This window comes from Phyllostomus hastatus, unplaced genomic scaffold (assembly GCF_019186645.2).
Source record: "Phyllostomus hastatus isolate PE091 unplaced genomic scaffold, TTU_PhHast_1.1 phas_scaffold_93, whole genome shotgun sequence".
Lineage (NCBI taxonomy): Eukaryota > Metazoa > Chordata > Mammalia > Chiroptera > Phyllostomidae > Phyllostomus > Phyllostomus hastatus.
This window is the reverse complement of record NW_025334042.1, coordinates 40,632,609-40,647,681: the sequence shown is the minus strand read 5'-3', so window position 1 is coordinate 40,647,681 and position 15,073 is coordinate 40,632,609. Positions and strand designations below refer to the sequence as shown.

The 15,073-nt window shown below is 40.3% G+C and overlaps 1 non-coding gene across 1 annotated transcript; it reads left to right on the top strand.

Annotated features, from left to right (window-relative positions):
- The first annotated feature begins 3,907 nt into the window (after positions 1 to 3,907).
- Positions 3,908 to 4,039, top strand: LOC123813141. The gene has a single exon (XR_006784656.1). It is a non-coding gene; the product is annotated as a small nucleolar RNA SNORA42/SNORA80 family (small nucleolar RNA).
- Positions 4,040 to 15,073: the final 11,034 nt, after the last annotated feature.

Below are 15,073 nucleotides of genomic sequence, written 5' to 3'. Positions count from 1 at the left end.
CTATTTCTCTGGCAGGTGGTGGCAAAATCCTATTAGTTCAGTTACAGAACTTTATATTAGACACAACTCTTCCCCTTGGGTCCTAATTAAACGAGGTTGAATCAACTTTCTGCCTATAGCATTTGCGCTTTAAAACACAAAACTATTGCATTATTCTGCATACCCCTGGAAAATTTTAAAAAGAGAATAAATAGTCTCTCTTAAAGGGTTAAATTTAGAAAAAAATTTAAACCCACTGGAAAATGGCTTTCACATTCCAAAGGATGAGGAAGGAAAACTATGAAATCATTTTGAATGGATTTGTTCAGCAGGGGAAGAGCTGGCTCATTTTCCACGTGGGCTGCCAAGTTCACCAGACATGGGGGGGAGATGATTTTACTCTTACTTTCTTACCTACATACGTGTTTAAACTGTAGTCTTATGGAAATGAAAATCCCATTTGGAGATCATATTTTTCAGATGGATTTAATTTATATACCATTTGGCCAAGTCAATCAGACCAGACTTAGTAGATGGCTTTTCTCATTATGACATTGTGGGCTTTGCTTAGGGATCATTTTTATAAGTTACAGTGAGTCAGTTTGGCAAGCACTGCATCTGATTTAGGCTTTGCAACTAATTATCTTTGGGCTGCATTAAAATTTTCTCTTGAGCAATAATTATATTGCCTCTCTTTAAAAGCAAACTTTCTGAATCATCATCAGATTTTACTTTCTAAAATCTAGAATTTCCCCCATATTCATGGTAGCTAAATATGCTCAAGGGAACTGATTTCCGGCTGTAGCTTGTTTGTGAGGTTGTCAGAAATGTGCAAGAATGGAGCAGACCAGGGCAAGGAAATGGTACCTTTACAACCTCTCTTCGGAGATCAGACTCCATCTCAGTCTAAGATATGTCCCAGTGTCTTAACATCACTGCTAAGCTTCCTTTTCCCTATTGCTTGAAAACATAAATGAATTATTTACTCTGTTTTGCAGAGTGGAAGCCTGTTGGATTTAACAGACAATGGCGTGCCAGTATGTGCACCCACACTTAAATATGCACCCTGGCATTAATGCAAGAAATTTTCACTGCTCTTCTCTCCTTCAAGGGAAGCTGAAGTAAAGCAAAACTCCTGCTGCTTCATTATGTCAAAGGGTAGTGTCTCCCATTAGTAAACCCACAGAAAGCAAGGGCTTCCTGCCAGCCAAATGGTGTGGATGTGTTGGCGGCAAACCTCCAGGTGTCAGACCGGTGGTGTCAGACCAGACCTTGGTTCAGCAACCTCAGTACTTGAATTCTGGCTAAAAAAGAATTCAGAGCCAAGACTTGAATTATAAGAGCAAGTTTATTTAGAAAGTCACAGGGGGGAAAATGATTTTTTAAAAAGGAAAAACATAATAAAACAAATTTTAAAAATAGAAAGTCATGAAGATAGAAGAAGTGAGCCATAGTCTTCTATGGGCTCAGGAAACAAGTTACAGAGGCAAGAGAAGAGCCCTTGGAGCTTAGGAGAAAGAGAGAGGCAAGGCAAATGCTCCCAGGGGAGAAGGTGGGGAAAGGTGCTGACTGGGGGGGCTGTGAGGGAGGCTGCCGAGCTCTAGGGATGGAACCTCACTGGGACCTCCCCGGGAGGGTGTTTCACTGGAGGGCTCTGGGAAAGATTCCAATAGAATATTCATCAGCTTTCCAGGTGTGTCCCTTCAGGGTCGTGGTCTCTACCGATTGGTCAGTGCCAGGGCAGGGGTCATTAGTCAAAGCAGTTGGTTCTGATGTCAGCCAAGGCATTGCTTGTCTGGTTTTGCTGTGTTCCTGGACCTGGAGCCGAAACACAACTGAGACCTAGATGTTCTTGATGTGGGTCAGAACCTCATTGTCCTGGGGGCTTAATGCTTAAGGGCTGTTCTCTGGCCTCTTTGTTCCTTCCAGCTCCTTGACTAGCAGCACACCTGGGGAGGAAAGGTCAGGGGAGGTTCTGAATCACATGACCGGTGATGTGAAGGGTCAGGGAGTCTAAACCACACGACCAGAGATATGATAGGGGAGGAAATGTCACCCTAGGGCGGGATCCCTGTTTTGACAATCATGCCTGTTGCTAGACACCTGGGGCTTTATGTCCTGGTGACCTTCTGTACCTGGCCCATCAACGTTGTTCTGCTCTTATCTAACTACCGACCACAAATGGAATAGATTCCAATATTTGAGACAGAACCTGAGGGTGCCTGGTCCTTTACAGACGGTTTCTCTAGCTGAGAGAGCCAATGAGAACTCCCCCACTCTCCACAGCCTCCTCGTGCTTCTAGGAATTGCTTCTCTCCTGTTTCCAAGCTTTGTCCATCCCTTTCTGCTACCAAAAAAGATTTCTGAATTCTTCAGCATTTTTTGCCAGCGACCCTACAAATCCCAGCATATAGTTGGTGTCCTGAAAATATTTGTGGAATAAATACAAATACTAAATTATGGCCATATGTGACCTGTTTTGCCAGACTGTTGAAAATGATCTGACCTGTTTCTGCCCACATGGCTCTTCATAGGTAAGCATTCTGGGGTGGGAAGTGTTTTTGAAGACCTTTCATTGCTATGAGCTTTATGACATCTGTCATTGACACACCAGTACATGTAGATAGATGCATTTGAGGCAGAGGAGGGAAAGGTTAACATGCTTTACAAGTACTAAAATGCACTAATTTGTTATGGGCAAACTAACTTTTGTTTCTGTAAAGTTAACTGCCATATCAGTGGCAGAGAAGTTGATGACAACAAAGGTTAGGTTCACTGAAAGCTCTCAGGAATGCTAACAGATGTGAAATGCACACCAGTTTACTGACAGATAAAGCACTGGCAAGGCTATTTAGAAAATGATTAGAAGTCAGTGTGTGGGAGCTTGGACCATAATTTGGGAGTGGAACTTTGGAAACTAAGTCTGCTAAACAAACAAACAAAAAAACAAACATACTCTCATATTTTTTAAAACACAAGGGAGATTATCTTAGGATCTCGTGTTCATTATTATTAGCTCAAGGGTTAAAATACCACTACAGCTTATTTGAGAAATCACAATATTAAGACTGGTCAAGGGAGAGGGTTTGGCTCACCACCAGCATGGAAACCCTCTGGGTGTGCAGCGTGGTGCCTGGACTGATGGGCCCCGTCTCAGTGAGCCTCAAGCTGCGCAGATATCCACATGGGCTAGAGATGGACGAGAGAATGAAGAAAACGCAAAGAAGGAATTTCTTCTTTTGCCTTAAGTTCTTACCTCTTACAGAGCCAGAGGAGCCTGTGGATGAAAAGGGGGTGCTGTAATAAGTCATATATTCCTAACTGGGCGGGCAACAGTAGGTGGTCATGCCCCAAGCATGTGACTTTTTAGTAAAAGGTTTATCTTTGCCTCCAGCAAGCCCTGTTCATTGTTTCTATGCATCTAGGTTAACACACACTTTTTTAAAATCAATATCACAGCATTACTTTATTTTTCAATTACAGTTGATATTCAATGTTATTTTATATTAGTTTCAGGTATACAACATAGTGGTCAGACAATAATATAATTTACAAAGTGATCCCCTTGTTCCTCCCCACTAATTCTAGTACCCACCTGGCACCATCCATAGTTATTACAGTATTCTTGACTATACTTCTTATGCTGTACTTTCCATCCCTGAGGAAAGTCAGCACAGTTTGTCTTTCCCCATTTATTCTTTTAAAAAATTACCTTGTTAATTTTAACCTTTTTTAATTTAATTTTTATTTTTTTAACACAGCTTGGAAATGCCTCTTTTCAGACCCCTCCTTCTAAGAGGTAACCATCCTCAAGGGAGCACATAGTCTCATTAACTATCCTGTAATGCAGTTCCTGCCTTGCTTTCTCCCACCTGCACAAGGTCTTCTTTCCCTCCATTATTTTCAAAAGCATAAAGGAAACGGCAGAGCATGGTAGTGGATCTATTGGTGGGCTCTCCTCTGTGGCCTCTCATAGGGCACCCATGCCAGAGTGAATTGCAGCCTCGCACCATTGGGCTGCGTACCTGTGGGCTGTAAGCACTGAAGCAGGTTGTATGTGTGGGAAAAACAAACAAACAGAAAACAAAGAAACCACAAAATGCACATCCTGTAGAACATTTGAGATCTTGCTTTCTGGCACATGTTGTCATTTTGGGCTCAAATGGACTTTTATAAAAATTCTCTACAGGTTTGGACATTTCTTACCTTGATAATCCCTGGGAATCTGGGTAGGGCCTTTTTGCATCTCTAAGTGGGGATTTTACAAATTTCAACCTTGTAGAGTCAGGAAGATTAAATGAATAAATTCATGTAAAGTTCTTAGAACAATACCTGGCAGAAGTAAAAACTGAATGCTCATTATTAATCATCATCATCTCAGGTCCTGGCAGATCTGTGATCTCCAGCACTGCTGGACTGTCTCCTAAAGAAAACATATATTAAATTTCTGTTAATTTCTTTTAGAGAAACTGGCATTTAATGAGCACCAACTATACCACAGGCAGAAAGCACTTTTATATCTACATACTGTTTTACTCCTCACAATAGCTAAAAAAGTCTTCCTTATTACACACAATTTTTTAACCCTCACCGAGGATATGTTTATTGATTTTTAGAGAGAGAGAAAGAGAAACATCAATGTGAAAGAGAAACACTGATCAGTTGCCTCCCGTACTTGTCCTGACAGGGGTTTGAACCCACAACTTTTTGGTGTACGGACCACAATCCAACCAACTGAGCCACCCAGCCAGGGCTGATTTCCAAAGTTTTTTTACGATGGAATCTCAAACTGAGTGGGTTTTCAGGATGTGCTGAAATCGTACACATGAAGTGCCTGAGATTTTCAGGGAACAGGATGGATACTAGAGTGAGGTGAGAAAGGTGCCTAGGACACAATATTTACGGAGACGTCGCTCTCAGGTTTGTGCGAGTACAGGTGTGGCACTGAAAGGGCTGCCTTCTTCCCTTTTCTGTCCCAGGATTCTCACCTCACCCGAGTCCTGGCCTCGTCAGCAAACATTGAGTGGCTCAGGATCTCTGTGTGGGCACAAAAGACAGTAGAAAAGTGGTCGAGGCCAAGTCATTAAGAACCTTCAGAGTCATACCTGAGAGTCTGCATGTGATATCATGGGGAAGTGTTTCTCAAATTGTGGTGTTGGAATCATCTGTTGTTTTTTTTAACTTTAGAATTCCCAAATTGATTAGAAAGGTCAGAGAATACGTGTTCGCCTGTCTGAGTCCTTTGGAAAACTTCTTCCTCTTCATGAAAGAGATAAATGAGATAATGGTGAAAATATGTAGTGAAGTTATTGTGAGTTCTGTAATTTTCTTTTTTAGTTGTTTTTTATTTCTAGAGAGAGGAGAAGGAAGGGAGACAGAGAGAGAGAGAAATATCAGTGTGTAAGAGATACATTGATTGGTTGCCTCTTGCACGCAACCCAGGCATGTGCCCTAACTGGGAATCAAAGCAGCAACCTGATGGTTTGCAGGCTGGCACTCAGTCCACTGAGCCACACCGGCCAGGATGGTCTATAATTTTCTTTAATATATTTTAGCAGATATGTTATGATGTTGTGTGTGTACCATTTGTACTAATCTATCACGCAGATGGCTGCAGGATTCTAATCCAGAAGGTACAAGCCAGTAACAACAAAATGCAAGGCAAAATTCTCTCTGGGTCTGGTTTTTAAAAATTCACACTTTGGAAACAAATGTGGAAATTTGAGTACAGATTGAACATTAGAGGATATTAGAGGATTACTGTTTATTTTATTAAGTGTGTAAAGGTATTGATCATGGAGAAATGTATTTAGGTTGTGAAAAGTGCATACTCAAGTATTTAAGGGTGAAATGCCATAATGTCTTTAACTGTATAATACATGAGCAAATATGATAAAATGGTAAGACTTATTAAGGCTCGGTGTTCCTTATACTATTGTCTCTTCCTTCTGTATGTGTAAGAAATGTTCATAATGAAAAGCTAAAGAAAAAAAGAATGCACAGTGCAGGAGTGCTGGTGTTCTGACACTCGGAGACAGCTTTCACAAATGCTCCTGTCACCAGCATCTTGATCAACACTGATGCATTTTAATCTGCTTATTAAATGTGAAGAATGGGTTTTAATGGTAAACACTGTGGCCAGTTGACCAACATGATGAATGTTGGAAATAAGACTTTTTCCTGATGAAATGAAACACACTCAAGGTGTATGGTTATCTAAAAATTAACCACAATAAATAAATAAAATCTTTTAAAAATTTTAAAAATAGAAATAAAAACATTGCAGAGACTCTCCCTGCCCTTGCCTACGTGGAGTGTAGGAATCCCCAGAGGCCCTTGGCCTGTGACCTTTGCAGTGATGCCCTAGGCTAAATCCTTCAAGGGCTCTCTGGCCAAGGACACTGGAGGCTCCTCGGTGCCTGACCCAATTCCCCCTCGAGATGGAATCTTGGCTTTTACCTGAGGAGACATGGGTTGCTTATAGATACCAAAATGAACAGAAAGCCTATGCATACCCACACTGGCTCAGGTTAGTTGACAAGAGAGGATTTGCACATATTAGGTTCTCAGTATTTACATATTACTTTCATTCCCCAGCTTTGAACTTTTTGCTGCTGTCAATAATCCGAGATATGTGGTGTCTTTTTCGCTATCTTTTCAAAACTGCAATATCCCACTATTCTCTTTCACTTACCATACATTCCAGCTAAACTGATTATTCAATTATTGGCTAGAAATTCTAAACACCACCCCCATAGAAATTTCCTTTATTTGAGATGAAGTGTTATACATAATGCAAACACCAATGAACACTGTGATGTCCCTGAAGACCCATTCTGTCCATATTTCTCAGAAGTTGATGTCAAGGGTGCATATTTCATTTTCCTTGCTATTATGAGTAGGAAAATCGCACCATGTTTTTCTTAAATCTCACACCCACAATACTTCTGACACTGGATGTGTGAACCAATTCTCCAACACCAGCTGGGTGTCCTGTGATTCAATTCAGCTCTGACCCTGTCTAACCAGAATCAGAGTCAGATCCTGCATGTTAAGGGCTCAGTCCCACAAGCCTGCCCCCACTTTGCATAAATAAGTGGAAACAACAGCAAAAAAAATCAGTGTTGTTCCCTCTCTCTGTCTCCCTTCCTATCTCTCTCTGAAAATCAATTTTAAAAAAGATGTTTGTGAAATGTGGTAGCTCTGGGCAACCATACTCCCTGCTATGTTGTTATATCGCATCTGTTATAATTTGCTTTAAAATACTTCCTTATAAAAAGTGTAATGTGCTTTGTGTAAATTAACTTTAATCTACACTCCAAGGGAGGTTACTTATCATTAGAGTTACCTATTAGGAATTCATACTCTAGGGGTGGTTAGTTGTAACCTGAAGTACCCTAATCAGAAATCCATACTCCCCAGGTGGCTACTTAAGTATTTGAAAGATTTTTATTGAGATTTATACCAGGAGGTTCATTAATTAGCATAAAGGATGTTAGAAATACATTTTCATTAGTGAAATAAATAGTGTCCCAGATACATGGTTAGCTAAAAAGGTTTCACAACCCTATCACTCTTGTGTGAATGAGTCACAAGAACACCTGACTGGAGTGTAAATTCCATGAGAGCAGGGATTTTATTGCCTGTACTCATACCTAAACGTCCAGTGCTAAGAACAGGGTCTGACACATAGTAGACACTAAATATATCCCACATATGACAAATAAGTTGCTGGAAAGTCCAGCAGCCTCATACCTTCTCAGTCTGTTTTATTTGATTCTTTGTCCACCTCTCCTCGTTGCCTTCTATTCAATTCTTGGAGGCATTTACTACCAGACCTGAACAGAAGTTGGGCTAATACCTGATGTTGCTGCAGCCACCTCCGAGTGAACCTCTCATACGAGGTGCTTATAGGCATGCTTGAGGACAGAGAGTGAGAACCTTTTAAAACTAACATGAGTATGTTATATGACTTTTTCTGCCCACTTGTTAAAACAAGTTACATATTTGGAAGAATTTGGACTAAGTCTCATTTTCCTTGTAATCTACCAACTGATATCAATGTTGGGGGGAGGGTTTGCTTAGCTTCCACCTAGTCCAATCAATGGGTGCTATTGACATTTCCTGAAAGAACCTATCAGTTGCTTAAGACTGAAGTCAAATTGCAATAAATACACAGGAAAGACTGTGAGACAAAAACACATAAAATAGTGCATATTGGTGCCAGTAAAATTAAGGGTCCTCTCTATGTCACGGAGGTACCAGTCTTCTCTGGCAGTACAGAGGGTGGGTCTGAGGGGCTCTCAGCAGAGATCAGAATCAGCAGAGTGGAAGCTATGTACCAGGGAGACCTTGTAGAACAAGAAGGCAGTTGGCTAAGAATGTAGACTTGAAAACCAACATTGAAAAAACAGTGAGATAAGAAGAAACCGTGAAAGACATGAATGATCTAGATAAGCGTGGCATCCCATAAAAATAAAAGAGTAGAGGAGAAAATGCTGCCAAGTGTGCAATGCAGAATTTGGTCTGAGGCTTATTTTCACTGCAATGTGATAGCAAGTTTGTAAGATCAGAACCGACGATCTTCTAGGTTTGGCACTCAATGAGTTTACTGAGAGTAATTTAAAAAAATGTAGGAGGACTGGATATGATTTTGTAGTAGACCGTGTATAGGAAGTAGAAAAGGTGGAAAAAACAAGTATAGTTCCTATTTTTAGCAGTTTGGAGGAATATGGAATCAATATTTTGTAAGAATGGAAAGAGTTCATTATGTTGATGGACTCAAAAGAGGGAGACATTGTGCAGGGTGGGATTAAAGACACAGAAGAGGAACTATAAACTGATGTGTCAAGATGTGAAGTTTTGTTAAGTTCAGTAAAGGCTAAGTTGTCCTACAAAGAAGTAGTGTAAGTGAGATAGAAATTTACTTCTCTGCCATGTCACAGTGTGCACAGCTCTGCACCACACGGTCTTGTACGGAGAGAAGCACTAATACGGAGAGAATGCGGGTCTCGGTCTGCTCTGCACTGCAGAGACTCGTGTTCTCTCCGTATTAGTGCTTCACCAAAACTGCATGGTGAAGGTGGGTCAGTGGCATAGCTCTGTTCTAGCACCTGGGAAAGTAAGTCAAGGACAAATTAGGTGGAAGTTGTACATGTAACTTCTCACATTCTTTTGGTGAAAATTTAGTCATGAAACTACCATTTGTGTTAAAATTTCTGTAATCCAGTTTAAAATACTGTATTTTAGTATAGTTAGTATGTTATGTATGTACTGACAATGTAAATTTTAAGTCTTTATTTTAAATAAAAAAAATATCTTGGGGTCAAACATGCTAAAGAAAAAAAAAGCCCAGTTTAGCAGGCTTCAACTAACATTAGATCAGAAAAGGACATCCAAGGTCTGTCCAGAAAGCATCCAGCCATGTAGTATGAAAAACAGAGACATTTATTGAAGGAGATACAGGATACAAGAAATATTGTACGGAGAACAGTGACACCTCAGTTCCCTTCAAAGTAGGCACCTTGGGACCTCACACAGTTCTCCTGATCTCCACCAGTTCAGTCATTTTGAATCTGACAGCCACACAGTACCCATGCTCATTCAACCACATCTACCACCCCCACTGACTAGTACAGTGACATCATCATTGTTCACACATGCATATTCCAGTCCACTCTCCTTGGCTGCCAGGGTACATCCATGTCACACAACTCACTTTTGTTATATTAACAATGGCTGGACTTTTTCTGGACAGACCTTGTACTCCTGAGGTTGCTGCTAACACAATCTTCTTTACCTGTGTCTCCCTTGCTAACTGGCATATTGCATGTAAAAATGGGTCTTGTATTGGGGAAGCTAATGATTTGTTAAATAGTGTGATGAATGTCAGAAATAGTGAACTTAAAATTTTTCAAGGTATAAGGATTGTCTATAATATCCTTATCTTTAGATAAACACCAAGTTCTGTTATCTGATACCTTAGGCATGTCTATGGTGCTTGATTCCTAAGTCATCCTATATGGAGCTATTGGGATTTCTGATTCCACCCTGGTGACTAGAGGGCACAACATTCTGCCTTTGAAATTTTTTTGTTTGTTTGTTTTTGTATCTGTCCTGATGCATCTTTCATTCACCAGAGAACCTGAAAGAGCAAAGAAAGCTGGAATTTTACCCAGTTTGCAGAACTGGTTTATTCACACTTCTTTGATAGCTACTAATCTCTTTCCAAATGAACCCAACACCTGGATTGACCAAATATGCTTAGAGGGCTTAAAAGAGGCTGGGAAATGTGGTCTCCAGCTAGGCAGCTGAGTGCCCAAGAAAAAGGGGGAAAAATACATATATTGTTCTTTTTCCTTTTTTTTAAAGGACACCTAAGAGTCTGACATAGTACAAAGCTTAGCTTGCATAAGGAAGGAAAAGAAGTGGGAATATATGTTATAGATGAGTTTATAGATGGAAAAGCAGGAAATTGAAATACATTATTCCTGAGGGCCTCAGATTTCTGAAGAAATAGGAAACCATGTTTTTCTGCTGGTTAATTTTACCTACATTAATTTGGATTTTGATTTTGCTGGTTTAGAAAAGACCAACTAGGTAAAAGATTTCTTTCTGACTTACACAAAAAGCCTGAGTTGTTGGACCATGGGAGGTAGTGTTATTGCAAAGTGAGGTCATCTGGAGACCCAGGCTCCATCTGGAGCTGCTTCTTGGTTCTAGAATTTCCCTCACACAGAATTCAGTTCCATACACTCTTCAAGATCTTGTGGCTCTGTCATCCTGTGACGTGGTCCTGGTCTGCAGGGTTGAGGCTGGCCGGCCCTGACCATCATGTCTGTGTGGCAGCCCGAGGATGGGGCACAAAAGAGTGAGAGAAGGGAGGGCAAACAGCTTCCTTAGGAGGATGTGATGCCTTCTGCTCACCCCTCAATGGTCAGAACTTAGTCAGATGGCCAAACCTGGCTGTAAGTGATGCTGGGAGGTCATTTGCCCAGCAGATACACAAGGCGGGAGGAAAGAAGGGTGGCGGATTAACAGGTTCTGCAAAGGCAAAAACGAAACAACTCACTCACTTTAAAAAACTAATTTGAGGTAATTTACCAAGATGTGTAAAGGACTACGAAGTTTATAAAAACAAGTAATGAAATAAGGGAGAAAGGGAAGAGGAGTGGGGGGAAAGGGTATGAGGAAGGTTAGTAGTTAAAATAGATGCTATATATACTTCAATAAAGGAAGAGGGTAGGTTGCCTTTTCTCTCTCTCTTTTTTTTTTTTTTGGCTTGAAGTGAAGGTAATTTAACCAAACTGCTGATAGGCTTTTTAAAATATTTCACCCATTAAATGTTATGTTTAGATTCTTCCCTGACTTTCTTAGAGATTAGATAAAGTATTAACTGAAATTGTAATTCATATGCTATAATAATGAATCAAATTCAATTTTCATCATGGAGAGTTTTTTCAAAAAGATTTTATTTATTTTTTAGAGAGAGGGGAAGGGAAGGAGAGGGAGAGGGAGAGAAACATCAATTGGGATTGGTTGCCTTACCAGTTGGTTACCTTTCCCTTGCCCCCAACTGGGGACCTGACGTGCAAACCAGGCTGGGAATCAGACCAGTGACCTTTTGTTTTGCAGGCCGACACTCAACCCACTGAGCCACACCAGCCAGGGCTGTAGTGAAAAAAATTTTTTGGTTTGCCAGCCAGATATAAACACATGAAAGGGTAAAAAATGTGGTGTGTGTGTCACTCACCTTTCACATTTTACGCACCCTTTCATCGACAGCTTAAAGGAAACGCCTTTACTAAACTCACAGCAAGAGACTATCTAAAATATCAAACATGCACATGGTGTACTTACCATGGAAATTTACCAGCCAAAGTAGTTATGTCTCAAAATGTTTGTAGGAACAGGAATATTGCTAACTCAAAAACTTAATCATTATATTGTTGTATTTTGCTCAAATTGCAACCTACCAGCTGGGGAAGCTTTCATCGGATTTCTAGTTCTTTCCAGCATTAAGATCCTATCATTTCACCTTTCTGTAAGATGCTCTGTCTTTTCATGCATACTTTCTTTAGACTGCAAGTCAATCAGAGAATGAGGTCATCACGCTGCTATTCATCCTTCTCAGTATGGCATTATCAAAATGCAGAATGAGGAACCTGAAATATAGGTGTGAAATGGGCTATAGCTGCATATTTTAGAGAAGTTTTCGGAAGTATCTCATGTGTGGTGAGCTATCTCACAGGTGGTAGGAATCTCAGCTTGAATCTAAACTGGGTCTGTTGCTGGGATTCCAGTATGTTTGGGCATGTCTGGCAGACTATGAGTCAGGACTAAGGAGACCTGCTGACACAGGGGCTGAGACTGCTTCCTAGAACAGAGCTCATTTTAGTGGTAGAGAGAATTAGACAGAGAAGCCCTATAAGAAAGACTCAGTCATTGGATGGGGAGTAATAAATACAGCTTGGGGCAGCTATTACTCAAATCTGTCGCCAATCTAGACCCATGAAAGCATGTCTGGGTTCCTAAGAGAAGTGGAGCTCTGAGTAAAAACACAAAGACCTGTTTCACTGAAAACTGTATATGATCTTGGGCGCAAGCAGTCTGCTCTGGGGTTCCCCTAAAAGAAGTCAACACAATGATCTCCATTCCTTCAGGCTACACCATGGCTTTGGCTGTTTTGTTCGTATCGTAGGTCCCTGGTAGGAGTCTGCAGTACCTAGAAGAGTAGAGTGGAGGAGGGAGCACTGGGAGAGAGGAGTGTCTGAGCTTATGAGGACCCCTCCCCGCCAACTAGGGGCTCTCAGAAAGCTGGAGGTATCCTCACTAAGGTGGTAGGCTTGGTAGGTAGGAGAACCAGTGAAATCTGGTAATTGTTGCTCTGTCTGACCCATTCGTGCTGAGGTCAGTGAGTCTAAATGATATTCGTAATCAAACAGCTCTCATGCAATGATATGTTACTGGGTAATTTATAATGATGGGTGGAATCACACACTCTCCAAGCCAGAAGGAGGAACTACAGAACAGTAAATCTCAGTCTATGAATAACAAGTTTTTAAAAAATTTTTCCTGTGGACTGATATTTTTGCAAAATATGTACAAGTGAGTTACTGCAATAATAAAATAATCAAATAAAAAAAACATAAGTCCTGATTTTTATTAGATTCAACAGACATCAAATTACTCTGCCAAGCTGTGCCAAACTGTTTCAATGCATGCCTAACTGCAGACTGGCGGTGAACAGGCCCTGTGGGCACTGGGCTGCGGACCATGCTTCCTGCACTTGTGTGGACTTCTCACTTGGTGCCGCCTGGAAAAGCTCCATCACCTGGAGGTCCTGCCTCTAGCCACACACATTAGCAAGTGGGATAAGGACACTGTGACACTGTGGGCATGCAGGAGAACGCCTTTGTTCTAAATAGATGTGTACAGAATAAGATGTCTGCAACTAAAGAAGAGGGTGGGGAGAGGCAAAGGGGCGGTGGGGAGAGGTAGGAGGGGGAAGAGACCTGAGAGAAGAGGAGGGAGACAGAGGGACACAGCCTGCACAAACGTGGCAAAATGTTAGTAATTGATGAGTCTACGCAGGTGTACAGGTGTTTATTATCCAATTCTTTCAGGTAATCAGAATTTGAAATTTTAAAAAAATTTCCAGTGACAGGAAGTGCCTTTTTCTACAAAAAAAGCCAGTTTCAAGATAGCTCATTTTACTCTTCAATGTGTGACTGCAGCTCCTGCATTCATCTGCAGCTTCGATACCTGCCGTTACCACGTGTCTAATCTCCACTCACTGTTCACTCTTTTCACTGTATCTCCTATACATTACATACCTTTACAACATAACTTTAATCATACCACACCTTTTAAAATGTACCTTGGTATATGCCTGTTTTTCAAAGTCAAACTTTTTATTCAAAATTTTCTGCAATCTAATCTTTAACTTTTTTTTTTTTTGGTTTCTAGCTTTGCTTTTTTTTTAACAAGCACAAAAAATTTTCATGCTTTTCCCTGTTATTGCTTCTCAGTTCTAGAATTTCCCCTCTCACAGAATTCAATTCTATACACTCTTCAAGATCAAGCTTAAATTAAATAAGTTTAGATGCAGTTATATATCTTACTACACACACTGATTCAAATCCTACATTCTTCATGTAGTTTTCCTTGATTAACAGCCAAATGTTAATCCTAATCTCCAGGGCTTACCCCAGTGCCTGGCACATACATTTAACACAGTATGCACTTTCAGTTAAATTCTCCATTGCAGCAATTTTCAACTAGTGAGCTGCAAGAATTTTTAAAACATCCAATACCTGACTGTTTAGTCGGGGCACTGCCCTCTTTTCCCGTAGATTGTCAGATAAAAAAAATGACAACAGCCAACACAACAATAGCCATCCATTGTGTGAATGAATCAAAATTATACCTACTTTTTTTGGGGGGGTCACATTAGCAAAAAATGGCATTTTTTGGTGTGCCACATAATTTTATTAATTAGTGTGCCATTAGATGAAAAAGGTTGAAAATCATTGTTCTAATAGTTCTTAAATTACAATAGAGGACAATACATTCTTTGTCTATCTCAAAGAGTGGCTTTGAGGTAAAAATGTTTGAGGTTAGTAATTTGCATTGAATATGTCTGAAGGTATTTGTATACCATAATGCCTCACACTCTTGTTTATTTATTTTTTTTGCTTTCCCTTGAAGCAACATGTACAACATATAATAGCTGAGCCACGGCCTAAGGCAGCAAATGCAATACTGGGGTACTCAAGCTGTTTGATGACTTTCCAAGATATGTGTAAGCGAGGAAAATCTGTTTTAAAGCAAACAGTTCTCTGAACCTCACTTCCCTTAGGTAGCCATCCCTAAAATAGATCTGCCTGAAAATATGCCCCAAGGTCAGAGTGTGTAAGCCTCCCTGATTCCCAGTTCTCCCTCCATCTTTTGTAAATTGTATGAATTTACAAAAAATTCAAAAAATTCCATCTCTGTAACATGCATCTCCAACACAATTTTATTTTTTTAATATTTACTTTCAAATATTTGCAATATATTTGTTTTATCAGCTGAAAAAATAAGACAGTTTTAT